We start from the raw sequence: 15097 nt of genomic DNA, 5'->3' as shown, positions 1-15097 counted from the left end.
TAAATAATCTTCAAAAAATAAATAAAGAAGTTGTTTCCTCCAAATTTTTATTCTTCCTTCTCTCCCTTGATTTTGATTCCCCATGGTTAAGATATTTTGCCATAGTGCCAAGCTTGTAGAATGTGAGCCTGAAATAAGTTGCTTGTGACCATTTTTGCCATTACTTAGAAAAAGGCTATCTAGAATCAACCCCCCAAAAAGCAGAGTCAAAAAATTCAGTTTCCTCACAACACTGTTTGAGTACCTGAACTTTGCCTGAATTAGCTAATTGCTTGAGCAAATAAATCATTGTTTCCTTAAGTAACATTTCAGCTAGGTTTTTATCACTTGTAAACTTCATGACTTGATATTGTGGTGTGTGAATTTTAATGCTGGGCCATTCTAACTTGGGTTTAATGCCTTATACATTTTCTTTCCTCCCTCATCCTCAATCCTTCCTTTCTTAGTCTCTTCTTTTATAGGGTGTTTTATTTTACAAGGATAAGAATCAGAATTACCTCCAAATATGCTTTATGCATCATCCCCAAAGAAACTGGCCTAGGATTTGAGAAATGGCAACAGTTCCTGGTTTGACAGTTTAAATATTTTTTAATGTTTATTTTTGAGGAAGACAGAGCACAAGCAGAGGAGGTGCAGAGAGAGAGAGAGAGGGAGACACAGAATTACAAGCAGGCTGCAGACTCTGAGCTGTCAGCATAGAGCCCAACACGGGGTTAGAACCCACAGACTGGGAGACCATGACCTGAGCTGAAGTTGGCCCTTTAACTGACTGAGCCACTCAGGAGCCCTGGTTTGACAGTTTTAAATAAATAATTCTGACATGTAGCAAAATATCACAGGTGCAGATCATTTGAATAGAGATATACCAAGTTTATTCCATCAATGAATTGTTCAAAAGAATACCCTTTAGGAAAAATCATTGTATTTATCTAGAACTAGGTAAAGGCCTGTTTTCTACCCTGCCACTGACACTCTCACCAAATGACTGCATGCCATCAACATAGTCAAAAACTTGACTTCAGATCAGCAGAGCCACCTTCCTCTGGCTCTGTGTAATCTAGGAAGACATGAGCTCAATAGAAGCAGATCTTGCCACTAAGGAGGAAATCTTCCTGAGCTTCATAGACTGGGCCCACCAAATTTCATGCCCACTTAATTTCTGTTGACTTCCCCCTTGATATTTCCAGCATATTTCTCCCTCCTTACTTTGATACTCCATCCCATTATGCTCAGGGCATGTGAATAAAGTGTTAAAAGCTTTTTTACATATTTTCATAATGGTCTGTTTTTGATTAGGGCTTTTTAGTACCTAACATCCACAGAAATACTGATAGTGGGAAACATTTGGGATTGGGTGGAGGGACATTCCCTAAGTCCATTAAAACACCAAATGTAGGCAAACACCTACCTTTGTTTAACATCTGCCTATGTTTAAAGGCAATTTATGCCTATTTTCACCACTATCTTCCTTACCAAGGGTTCCAATATTAACATTACTAGACAAAAAGCTGATTCTGCGTGAAGTGAATGTTTCTAGCGTTAGGACAATCTGATCAATACTTCCAAGGAGCAAAAGAGCAGGACTTAATCATAAAGCAATAGAGATACATAAAGAAAGATACAAAAGAGAAACCACTGAAAACAAGGACCTCACTGTCTGAATTCATTATGTTTTAAGAGAAGCATGAAGGAAGAATGAAGTCCCTGGTTAACACATGTTGACAAATGAATGCCGGCATTTAGTATACTGGGTCCACATGATGTACACCCTGGAGGAAACTCACTCTGGTCACTGCTGAGTTAGGGGATTAAATCATCCCATTGATGGCAGTTAAATAATTGCCACTTACACTTTGGATTTTGTACCCCAGCCTAAAACTTGACTCACCCAACAGTACCTAAAAAAAAAAAAAAGTTGATAAAAAGTTGAAAAACACGTGTTTTTATATTTTATGATCGTGATGCCAGAGACGTTTAATTTGTTCATATGCATATTTCTCATGGAAAGTGATTACTGATTTTTTTCAGATCAATTACGCTAGTGACTCTTTGGAAAAGAATTGGATTAGAAGGTTTAGTGTGTAGCATTTTATTAAATACAAAATCACTCAGTATCACTCTTCACAATTGATTTCAATTCTCAGATTCTTGTCCTGGTCTAATTTATTTTATTACAAGATGAATTTTGAGAACTAGTTTAAACTGAAACCTAGTCGTTATTTTCTATTTTGTCAAGCTCAAAACTTTACAGTAGTTTTTACTGACACATCTTCATTTCTTTCTCTTTGTCTAGGAACTAGCTAGAATGTCTTTTGATGTTTTAATAAGCTTTTATGGCTGGAAAAAAAATTTTACAATATGAATTTGTTTGTATGTATGTATGTTTGTATGTGTTGTGAAAATGACAACAAGCATATTTTTAAGTAAAAATATCTGAGGATATGCACAGAAAGGGTGATATCAAGAATTTGCCTCAAGAGTGATTTTTAAATTTTTTTTAACTTTTGTCTATTTTTGAGACACAGAGAGAGAGAGAGAGAGAGAGAGAGAGAGACAGAGTGGGAGTGGGAGTGGGGAAGGGGCAGAGAGACAGGGAGACACAGAATCTGTAGCAGGCTCCAGGCTCTGAGCTATCGGCACATAGCCTGACACGGGGCTGGAACCCATGAACCATGAAATCATGACTTGAGCCTAAGTAAGACACTTAACCGACTGAGCCACCCAGGGGAGACAAGAGTGATTTTTTTTTTAATAGAAGTTCCATGGGGCGCCTGGGTAGCTTAGTCGGTTGAGCGTCTGACTTCAGCTGGGGTCACGATCTCATGGTCCGCGAGTTCGAGCCCCGCATCGAGCTCTGTGCTGACAGCTCGGGGCCTGGATTCTGTGTCTCCCTCTCTCTGCCCCTCCCCCACTCATGCTCTGTCTCTCTCTTTCTCTGTCAAAAATAAATAAACTTAAAAAAATAAAATAAGGGGCGCCTGGGTGGCGCAGTTGGTTAAGCGTCCGACTTCAGCCAGGTTATGATCTCGCGGTCCGGGAGTTCGAGCCCCGCGTCAGGCTCTGGGCTGATGGCTCAGAGCCTGGAGCCTGTTTCCGATTCTGTGTCTCCCTCTCTCTCTGCCCCTCCCCCGTTCATGCTCTGTCTCTCTCTGTCCCAAAAATAAACGTTGAAAAAAAAAATTAAAAAAAAAAAGAAAGAAAAAAGAAAATAAAGAATAAAATAGAAGTTCCACCCTTTATTGCCCATCATTTCATTTTGGCATTGAAAAGATTTAAAAGTCAGTTTTAAATGGGTTTTTAGGGAGTTTATCCATCACTGATTCACTGTTCACTTTTCCTCTAGATGTATTGATAAACAGGAGTGATCATTGAATATCCGTGTGCTCCAGGACACCAGAGCTGGCTCAATCTGAGGGTATTGGTTTGGTAGAGATCTCAGTCTATTCCTTCAAGTTCTCTAGAAACTATAAGCCAGCCTAGGTCAAGCTGTTATGGAGGGATATACTGATAGAAGACTCAGTGGGTCTCTGTTCCCATCTCCTTATCAGTTTTGGTGTCTCTTCTTTGATGTCTCTCTCTTTGTCATGCTACTTGAACTTTTCTGTGTGTGTTTCTATCTCATTCTGTGTCTCCTGATTTGTATTTATCACTTTCCTCTCATTCTTCTGTTTAGTCCTCTTTTTCCCTCTCTCTGTTGTTCTTTGTCTCTTATATTCTCTCTCCTTCTAATAGCCTCAGAAGGCCTCCGTGGGGAAGAGCAAGTTGTACAGAATCAGCCATACCACCTTACAGCAATTTCTTTGGCATTCCTTTCATTGTCAGTTGCCTTCTGTATTCTCCTTCTCTAGCTTGTAGGTAGATGGTGTGTGGGGGGGGGGGGGACGGGAGGTTATATTTTAGCTGGTCTTTCCCTCAGGCCGATCCTCTGCAGAGTTTCTCCTTGCTTTCAAGTGGGGAGGTTTTGGACCTTGGCCAGAGTGTGGCAAGTTTTAACTTGGTGTGCTCTGTCTGGTCTGCTTGTTTAAAGAGACATGATGCTATTTCCACTAGAGCTAAATCTTTGCTAAACTCTATTATCACTAGACATGGTGCCTGTTGGGGGTTTGTGGTGATATTCTGGGATAGGGCCCCACTGCTCTTGTTCTCAGGCAATCTTTCCCTAGAAAGCAACACCTGCAGAGTACAGGCGTGTGGAGCTTGGTGTAAGCCATTTAGGTCACCACTGTTGGCATTCTGCTGCTTACTGAAGTTAGTGTATTCTGTATATTCTGAAAGGTGGAGAAGAGAAATGGTGCCAGCCACCTCTCTTATCCCATAGAATGGAATTTGTGTCCACTGCTGTCCAGGACACACTCCCAGAAAGATGAATAATCTCCCTTCATGTGTCCCAAGCTTCCCTTTGATCCCTGACTTCAAACTGACAGTGTCTGGGCTGTCTGCCCACCTGGCAGTGCAGTACAACTATTTTCTATTCCAGGAAGGCCAGATGAGTTTTAAAACTCCAAATTTTAGGGGCCTGGCATAGTGGGGGAGAGTAATGGCGCCTGCTGGCACTTTCGTCCCCAGAGAGTCAATGCCACCGCTCCCTGATGTGCTCCAACAAGGGGGAACTGTCTTTCCCAATGCAACTTAGGGGATCCTAAGATTGTGCCATCTGCTACCAGGGTATTTGTCCTCCTTCTCCACAAGAGTAGTGTAGCAACTTCCAGGCTCCACACCAGCCATGCCATGGACCTCTAAAACTCCAGTCTTTGAGCTCTGCTGGTTGTAAAAATTTATAAAAATCTGCTCCTCTCATTTTCCCAGTCGATGTCTTTGGGGAAATGTTTTCCTTATGTAATACCCTGTGCATTCCTCTCTCTCTCTCTCTCTTTCATTCTCTCTCTTCTCTCTTTCCATAACCAGAGCTCCCTCCCCTCCACAGCACCCATAATCCTTTTCTCCCCCAAATCACATCTCCACCTCCTACCTTCCATGATGTGGCCTCTTCTCTCCCTTTAGTTGTTCATTTTGTTCTGTTAGTCCTCAGATTGAATTCTTAGGTATTAAGAATGACTATATATTCATCTACCTGCTTTTGAGGGACCAGGCAACCCTAAGGTCCTCCTCCTACTCCACCCTTAGTTTTCTTCACAGTTTGTGATTTAGACCACTGCTTAGAAAAAAGAAAGTAAGGAATTTCTAAATATAGTACCATTACATAGCCCTCTCTATCCCCAGTTCTCTTCAGTGATTCAAGGCAAGAGAAGCAGTATAGAGCTGGGCCCAAAACTCAGCTGCTGCCTTTCAAGGAGGGCAAGCCATTCTCTTTGGTTTGATCTTCTTGTCTCCCCTCCATGGTGTTCTCCCCCACCCCCATTATGTTCTGGAAATTTGGAGAGTCTGGCATTCTGAGCTCATCTGGAAACCTCACCTTCTCGTAGCCAAATTTATAGCTGCCCTGGTGCCAAAATGCACTCAGAATTTTGGGAAAAGGCTGATGCCACTCACCAGGACATCAAAAAGCTCCTTCTTATGATAAGAAAGCTCCATCTGGTGGTAAACAGGCTTCCTGACAAACAATACTTTTGGAAGTCAAAGCATAAAAGTCACCATGTAGTGTGCTTCTCTGAGTTTGTATTACCCAGTGGTATTACCTCATATGTGGTTCATTTTCCCACCATTTTCCTGGACCATAATGATCTTTGAAGTATCACAATCCATGGGGTCATTCATTTATTAAGAATTTGACTTTGTTAGAAGACAAGAACCTTTCAGACACAATTCCTCTTTCTAGAATGTATCAAAATGTCACTTGTGTTTTTAATATTTTTAAAGTTTTTATTTATTTATTTTGAGAGAGAGAGCAAGAGTGAAAGTGGGAGTGGGGAGAGAGAGAGGGAGAGACAGCGTCCCAAGCAGGCTTTGCACTGTCAGCCCAGAGCCTGATGTAGGGCTTGATCCCACAAACTGTGAGATCATGACCTGAGCTGAAATCAAGAGTCAAATGATCAACTGACTGAGCCAGCCAGGCACCCCACCACTTGTGTTGTTATTTTTATTTATTTTGTTTATTTTTTTAACATTTATTTATTATTGAGAGACAGAGAGACACAGAGCGTGAGCAGGGGAGGGGTAGAGAGAGGGGGAGACACAGAATGTAAAGCAGGCTCCAGGCTCTGAGCTGTCAGCACAGAGCCCGACGCAGGGCTCGAACTTACAAACTGCAAGATCATGACCTGAGCCGAAGTCGGTCACCCAACCAATTGAGTTACCCAGGCGCCCCCCACTTGTGTTTTTAAATTAGAAACCTTAGACAGTTTATTTTGATCATTCTTAGAAAAGGATGACATTGGACATGATTAATAGAAAATTATGGGCTAGGCTTTCAGACAACATTCTTTCTTATTATCATTACTTAACTGTGTTCAGATTAGCCACTACTTCTATTTTCAAAAATAGAAGTGGCCCATTCCAGGTGCAATTAGCACATCAGCACCTAGGAAGCCCACTGAAATGACTTTGAAAATTAGGTTGCCAACAATTTTTGTTTTATTGTATTTGCATACACCTGTTAGCTTTTTAATTGTCATTATTTTATTTTTTTTTCAACGTTTATTTATTTTTGGGACAGAGAGAGACAGAGCATGAACGGGGGAGGGGCAGAGAGAGAGGGAGACACAGAATGGGAAACAGGCTCCAGGCTCTGAGCCATCAGCCCAGAGCCCGACGCGGGGCTCGAACTCACGGACCGCGGGATCGTGACCTGGCTGAAGTCGGACGCTTAACCGACTGTGCCACCCAGGCGCCCCTAATTGTCATTATTTTAAATGGATTTTTGGGTATTTGCTAAAACTTCTTTGAACTTGGAAGCAATTTTAAAACTTTTTTCTTTCAGTGTAGTAAATCGTAAACAACTACCATTTGGAGAAAATAGAAGATATTTTCCCATTCAGCACTTTGAATGACACCAGCTATTGAGATGATGTGACTGATGTTGAAAAGATGACATTATAATATATAATATTTTATGGTGCATGAGGTACATGATACTTTTGAAATGAAGTTTTAAAAAATTTAAATATTTCAATTTGCTTTTAGCACTTTTATTTTTCAATACCTAGCAAGGATGTATTGTGTCAGTTATTTATGCTTCAATAAATTTAGATTTTATCCTTTGTCTGATCTTAATACACATACCTTTGATTCCAATTTTCATTCAAAATTGTTAACAAAATGATGTAAGTGTATGTTTAACACTTGTTGACTTATATTTAATATTTAAAGTCATGTTTATTTGATGAAAACCATGGATTGAAAAATGACTGATCACTTGCATAGGGTCATCCAAACAACTGAAAAAGTTTGGACAGCATATCTAATTGATTGAAGAGAGTTTGGTCACAGGACAGCTGCCACAAAATGACCATACCCCCCCACCAAAAAAAAAAAAGTATAACTTTGTTACTTGAGTGAAGACATTTTTATTGCAACCAATGTAGGGATTGTAGGAATTCCAAAATTCAGAAAGCTTTAAAATGGAAAATAGACTTAAGTTTACAAAAGCTAGTCATACTTCATAGGTTTTATTATAGTTCATTAGGTGATATCTGATTAAAGTATAAAGGACTTTCTTAGTAGAAGGTATTTGATAGTGTCAAGTGTATGTTACTAATTAATATTTCTAATTTACTTTCTTGATTTTTGATCTTTACCAAATTCTTTAGTTGCTGAATTTTTCTTTGGTCTCATTGTTATCACTTACTTGGTTTTACTTTTATAATTGTGTTAAGCATGAAAATAAAACAAGTGAAGAACTTTTTCATTGTATTATTTGAATATCATTGTTTAGTTACACTTCCTAAATTAATGAGGTTCTCTCCTCAACAAATACATAATTACAACATACATAGCAAATGTACCTGTCATTACGTGACATGTAATTACAAATTTAATGTTAGGAAGAATTATGTGGTAGTCTATATTTTACTTATTAACTTATTTTCTCTTTTAATTGATACTGAAAGAACACAGCTGAGACACTTTTATCTCCAATCAGATATTATTTTAAAGCATGTCAAATATGTTTTCTTTTTTATTTTTTTTAAATTACATTTATTTATTTTTGAGAGACAGAGTGAGACAGAGCATGAGTGGGGGAGGGGTAGAGAGAGGGAGACACAGAATCGAAAGCAGGCTCCAGGCTCTGAGCTGTCAGCACACAGCCCGACATGGGGCTCAAACCCACGAACTGTGAGATCATGACCTGAACAGAAATTGGACACTTAACCGACTGAGCCACCCAGGTGCCCCTGTTTTATTTCTTTATTACAGCACGTTTCAGAAACTTGAACAAAGATCAACCTAATCAATTTAATTTTTCATGGTGAAAAATGTAAAAAACAAAAATAGACAATTGAGATAATATAATCAAGGACATTTTTGAAGGGAATGTAGCTTTATATGTTATGTTGAACAACATTTTCTGTTGAATTTGGGAAACTTTATCTATTATAGATTGGCCCAGATCATGTTGGCATTTTCTAATCTTACTGAGTCCTAAGAAATTATTTTTATGCTATGTAGTACACTCTGGTTAGTAAGCAAAATTTAAAAAAATATTTGAAACTGATCTATATGCTTTTTTAAAAATATCTCACTTTCATACTTGCAAATATAAACAATATTTTAATTATGTATTAATTTTTCCAAAGCTCAAAGATTAATACTGCAGTAAAACAAAACTCAGCAGGCAGGAGATTGAGATTTTCTATGGTTGTACTATTTCATTCTTACAATAACATAAAACTGGTGTTTAGCATTCAGGTATAGTTCAGCTTGACAAATTAGCTGTATTTAATTTAGTAACTGATATTGTTATTTATTGTGTCTTCATCTATCTTAAAATCTATGGCTTTATGTAGTGTTATAGTTATGAATTTGACACTAACCAATTTCCATTATAACATTTACTTTCATTAACCCAATCCATATCTGAATAATTACTTACAACATAGATCACAAAACTTGTGAGCATATAACAACTGCATCACTATAGTTTTATACTTAATTATAGAAAAGAACAATGGCTTTCTTTAGAAAGTCCTATAATGTGTAGAGTACAGATTTGGCATTAAATCATTAGTAGTTAAGAGCTTTGAATTCAGTCACACAGACCTAGGTTAGCATTTTAAATCTACCACTTAATTACCTGATAACTTGGGTTTTTGTTTGTTTGTTTTATGGAAAAAGTTTCTTTGGACACCTTTATGTTATTATTTTATTTTATTTTATTTTAGTTTAATTTATTTAGATGAATTTGGTTTAGTTTGTATTTAAATTCTAGTTTATTAACATACAGTGTAATATTAGTTTTGGGTGTAGAGCTTAGTGATTCATCACTTACATATAACACCCAGTGCTCACCACAAGTGCTATCGTTTTTTTAAATTTTTTTTCTTTTAAGTTTATTTATTTTTGACAGAGACAGAGTGCAAGCATGAGCTGGGGAGGGGTAGAGAGAGTAGGAGACACAGAATCAGAAACAGGCTTCAGGCTCCAAGCTGTCAGCACAGAGCCCGACACGGGGCTCGAACTCACAAACTGAGAGATCATGACCTGGGCCGATATCAGTTGCATAACCGACTGAGCCACCCAGGCGCCCCACAGTTGCCATTCTTAATACCTATCACCTATTTAACCCATCCCCCACTGACCTCCCCTACAGTAACCCTCAGTTTGTTCTCTATAGTTAGAAGTTTCTTATGCTTTCCCTTTCTTTTTCTTTACCCTATGTTCATCTGTTTTCTTTCTCAAATTCCACATATTAATTACATCATATGGTATTTGTCTTTCTCTGATTGACTTAATTCACTTACCACAATACTGTCTAGCTCCATCCAAGAACTTAAGTGTCAAGATTTAATTCTTTTTTATGACTTATTAATATTCCATTGTGTATATATACCACATCATTTTTTTTAATCCATTCATCAGCCCATGGACATTTGGGGCCTTTCCATAATTTGGCTATTGGTGGTAATGCTGCTATAAACATCTTGGTGCATGTGTCCCTTCAAATCAGTATTTTTGTATCCTTTGGGTAAATTCCTAGTAGTGCAATTGCTGGATTATGGGGTAGTTCTAGTTTTAACTTTTTGAGGAAACTCCATACTGTTTCACAGAGTGGTTGCACCAGTTTGCATTACCACAGTGTACAAGTAACACTTGCTCCACATTCTTGTGAACACCTATTCTTTCTTGTGTTGTTAATGTTAGCCATTCTGTCTGGTGTGAGGTGATATATCATTGTTGTCTTGACTTGTATGTTCTTAATGATGAGTGATGTGCTCTTTTCATGTGTAGGTTAGCCATCTGTATGTCTTTGGAAAATGTTTATTCGTGTCTTCTGCCCATTTCTTAACAGGATTATTTGTTTTTTGGGTGTTGAGATTTATAAGTTCTTTATAGATTGTGGATACTGCTTTATCAGGAATGGAATTTGCAAATGTCTTCTACCATTCTGAAGGTTGATGTTTAGTTTTATCGATTTTTTTCCATTGCTGTGCAGGAGGTTTTCATCTTGATGAAGTCCCAGTGTTCATTTTTGCTTTGGTTTCCCTTGCTTCCTGAGGTATATCTAGTAAGAAGTTGCTACAGCAAATGTCAAAGAGGTTACTACTTACGTTCTTCTCTAGGATTTTGATGGTTTCCTTTCTCACATTTAGGTCTTTCATCTGTTTTGAATTTATTTTTGTGTATGGTGTAGTAAAGTGGTCCAGTTTCATTCTTCTGCATGTTGCTGTCCTGTTGTCCCAACACCATTTGTTGAAAAGACTGTCTTTTTTCCATTGGATATTCTTTCTGCTTTGTCAAAAATTAATTGACCTTATCTTTTTAGGTTCATTTCTGGGTTTCCATTCTGTTCCATTGATCTATGTGTCTGTTTTTGTGCCAGGACCATACTCTCTTGACTACAGCTTTGTAATACAACTTGAAGTCTGGAAATGTGATGCCTCCAGATTTACTTTTATTTTGAAGATTGCTTCATCTATTTGGGATCTTTTGTGGTTCCATACAAACTTTAAGATTGTTTTTTCTAATTCTGTGGGAAATTCTCTTTGCATATTGATAGGGATTGTATTAAATGTGTCGACAGCATAAGGTAGTATAGACATTATAATGATATTTGTTCTTCCATCCATGAGCAAGGGATGTTTTCCCATGTCTTTATGTCACCTTTAATTCCTTTATGTGTGTTTGGAGTATAGATATTTTACTTCTTTGGTTAGGTTTATTCTTAGGATATCTTATGGTTTTTGGTGCAATTATAAATGGGATTGATTCTTTGATTTACTTTCCTGCTGCTTCATTATTGGTGTATAGAAATGCAACAGATTTCCATACATTGATTTTGTATCCTGTGACTGTATGGAATTCATGTATCAGTTCTAGCAAATTTTGGTGGAGTCTTCTGGGTTTTTTATATAGAGCAAGATCTTATCTGCAAATAGTGAAAGTTTGACTTCTTCCTTGCCAGTTTGGATGTCTTTTATTTCTTTGTGTTGTCTGATTTCCGAGGCCAGGACTTCCAGTACTATGTTAAATAACAGTGGTGAGAGAGGGCATCCCTGTCTTGTTCCTGACCACAATGTAAAAGCTTTCAGTTTTTTCCCTTTTGGGATTATAATAACTGTGTGTTTCTTGGTATATGGCCTTCATTGTGTTGAGGTAGGCTCCCTCTTTCCTTTGCTGATGGTTTTTATTCTGAATGGATGTTGTATTTTCTCAAATGCTTTTTCTGCATCTATTGAGAGGATCATATGTTTCTTATCCTTTCTTTTATTAATGTGGTGTATCATGATGATTCATTTGTGAATATTGAACCACACTTGAAGCCTATGAATCAATTTTATTTGATTTTGGTGAATGATTCTTTTAATGTAGTGTGGGATTTCCTTTCCTAATATTTTGCTGAGAATTTTTGCATCCATGTTCATCAGAGATATTGGTCTGTATTTTGCTTTTAGTGGAGTCTTTGGTTTTGGAATAGGGAAAAGCTGGCTTAGAATGAGTTTGGAAGTTTTCCTTCCATTTCTATTTTTTTGGAGTAGTTTGAGAAGAATGGGTATTAACTCTTCTTCAAGTGCTTGGTATAATTCCCTTGGGGAGCCATCTGGCCCTGGGCTTTTGTTTGTTGGGAGATTTTTGATTACCAATTCATTTTCTGGCTATCATTGTGTTCCAATTTTCTATTTCCTCCTGTTTTGCTTTTGGCAGTTGATATGTTTCTAAGAATTTATCCATTGCTTCCAGATTGTCTTACTTGGTGGCATATCATTTTTCATAATATTCTGTGAAAACTGTTTGTATTTCTGTGGTGTTGTTTGTTATTTATCTTCTCTCATTGGTGATTTTCTTTATTTGGGTCCTTTTTAAAATAAGTCTGGCTAGGGTTTATCAATTTTAACTTTTCAAAGAAGCAGCTCCTAGTTTCATTGATTTTTTTCTATTTTTTTGTTTCTATATCATTTATTTCTGCTTTAATCTTTATTATTTCCCTTCTTCTGATGACTTTTTGCTTTATTTATTGTTCTTTTTCCAGTTCCTTTAAGTGTAAGATTAGGTTGTTCATTTGGGATTTTTCTTACCTCTTGAGGTAGACCTGTATTGCTATATAATTCTCTTTATTTTTTTTAATTTTTTTAACATTTATTATTATTAAGAGACAGAGAGACAGAGCATGAGCAGGGGAGGGGCCGAGAGATGGGGAGACACAGAATCCGAAGCAGGCTCCAGGCTCTGAGATGTCAGCACAGAGCCCGATGCGGGGCTCCATCTCACAAACCGTGAGATCATGACCTGAGCCGAAGTCAGACGCTTAACCGATGGAGCCGCCCAGGTGTCCCTATAATTCTGTCTTTATGGCTGCCTTTGCTGCATCCCAAAGGTTCTGGACTTTCATATTTTTATTTTCATTTGTTTTCATTTACTTTTTATTTCTTCTTGAATTTCCTCGTTGACCTATTCATTCCTTAGTAGCATATTCTTTAATTTCCATATATTTGTGGTCTTTTCAATTTTTTTTTTCTTGTGGTTGACTTCAAATTTCATAGTGTTGTGTCTGGAAATAAGCCTGGTATGATCACAATCATCTTGTACTTGTTAAGGCCTGATTTGTGACACTATGTAATATCTTCTGGAGAATGTCCCATGTGCCCTTGGAAAGAATGTCTATTCTGCTGCTTTAGGATGAAATATTTTGAATACTTGTGTTAAGTCCATCAGGACTAGTGTGTCATTCAAAGCCATTGTTTCCTTGCTAATTTTCTGTTTAGATAATCTGCCCATTGCTGTAGGTGGGGTGTTAAAGCCCTCTACTAGTATTGTATTATTATCAATAAGTTCCTTCACATTTGTTTTTAATTGTTTTATAAACTTGGGTGCTTCCACTTTGAGGGCATATGTATTTACAATTGTTAGATATTATTGGATTGACTTCCATTATGATATATTTCCCTTCTTCATCTCTTGTTACAGTCTTTGGTTTAAAATCTTATTTGTCTGATATAAGTATTGCTACTCTGGCTTTCTTTTGACATGCCTTAGCATAATAAATATGTCTCTATCCTCTCACTTTCACACTACAGGTGTCTTTAGGTACAAAATGAGTCTCTTGCAACCAGAATATTGATTGATCTTGTTTTTTTAAATACATTCTGACACCTTATGTGTTTTAATTAGAGTGTTTAATCTATTTACATTCAGAGTAATAATTGATATGCATTTTGTTCCATATTTATTAATTTTTTTGTCTTTGTTTCTAGAGATTTTCTTTGTTCCTCTCTAGTGTTTGTTGCTTTTAGTTTTTCCTTCCCACCCAAAGAGTCCCTTTTAATATTTCTTCCAAGGCTGATTTAGTGGTCACTGACCCCTTTAGTTTTTGTTTCTCTTGGAAACTCTCTCTTTCTATTCTGAATGATAGCCTTGCTAGACAGAGTATTCTTGTCTGCAAATTGTTCCCTTTCAGCACTTTGAATGTATCATGCCACTCCCTTTTTTTCTTGCTGAGTTTCTTTTGAAAGATCTGCTGCTAGCCTTATGGGTCTTCCTTTGTAAGTTAAGGACATTTTTTTGTCTTGCTGCTTTAGTATTTGTTCTTTATCTCTATTTTTTGCAAATTTGTTTACAATAGTCTTGATGTTGGCCTGCTTTTGTTGATTTTGATGGTAGTTGTCTATGCCTCTTGGACTTGAATGTCTGTTTCTTTCCCTATATTAGAGAAGTTTTCAGCTATTATTTCCTCAATATACGTTCTGCCCCCTTTTCTCTGTTCTCGTCTGAAACTTCTAGGATATGAATGTTATTACATTGAATGGAGTCACTGAATTCCCTGTCTATTCTTGTGATCCTAAATTTTTCTTTTTCTCTTTTGTTTAGCTTCATTATTTTCATTAATTCTATCTTCTATATCACTTATTTGTTCTTCTGCTTCTTCAATCTTTATGGTCATTACATCCAGTTTCACATCTCAGTTATAGCATTTTTTTTTGGCCTGACTAGTTTTTAGGTCTTTTCTTTTTGCAGTAAGGGACTCTCTGATGTCTTCTATGCTTTTCTCACACCCAGCTAGTATCCTTATGGTTGTTGCTTTAAATTCTGGACCAATCATAGTTATATCTGTTACAATTAGATCCCTGACTGTGACCATTTCTTATTCTTTCTCTTGGGATGAATTCCTCTACCTTGGCATTTTGTCTAGGTCTTTTTGCCTTCTTCTCTGTGTCAGAAAATCCTGTTCTATTTCCTGCTCATGAGAGTAATGTTTTTATAAAGAACAAGTCATATACTGTCCAGGCCCTAGTGCTTTAGAAAGTGTCTCTGGTGTGTGCTGCATGCACTCTGTTGCTGTGTTTTGGCTGCTGTATCCCTCAGCTCAGACTTATGCACATGTTCACCTTGCCTGCAATGGGCGGCGTTTGGACCTTGGCCAGAGCATGGCAAGTTTTAACTAGGTGTGTTCTGCTCTGCTCATTAAAAGAGATCTGATGCTATTTCTACTAAGACTGAAGCTTTATAGAGCTCTATGGTCAGTAGAGCTGTTGTGTGTGTAGTTTTG

Source organism: Felis catus, chromosome X (assembly GCF_018350175.1).
Source record: "Felis catus isolate Fca126 chromosome X, F.catus_Fca126_mat1.0, whole genome shotgun sequence".
In the NCBI taxonomy this organism is placed as follows: domain Eukaryota; kingdom Metazoa; phylum Chordata; class Mammalia; order Carnivora; family Felidae; genus Felis; species Felis catus.
This window is presented reverse-complemented; position numbering follows the sequence as displayed.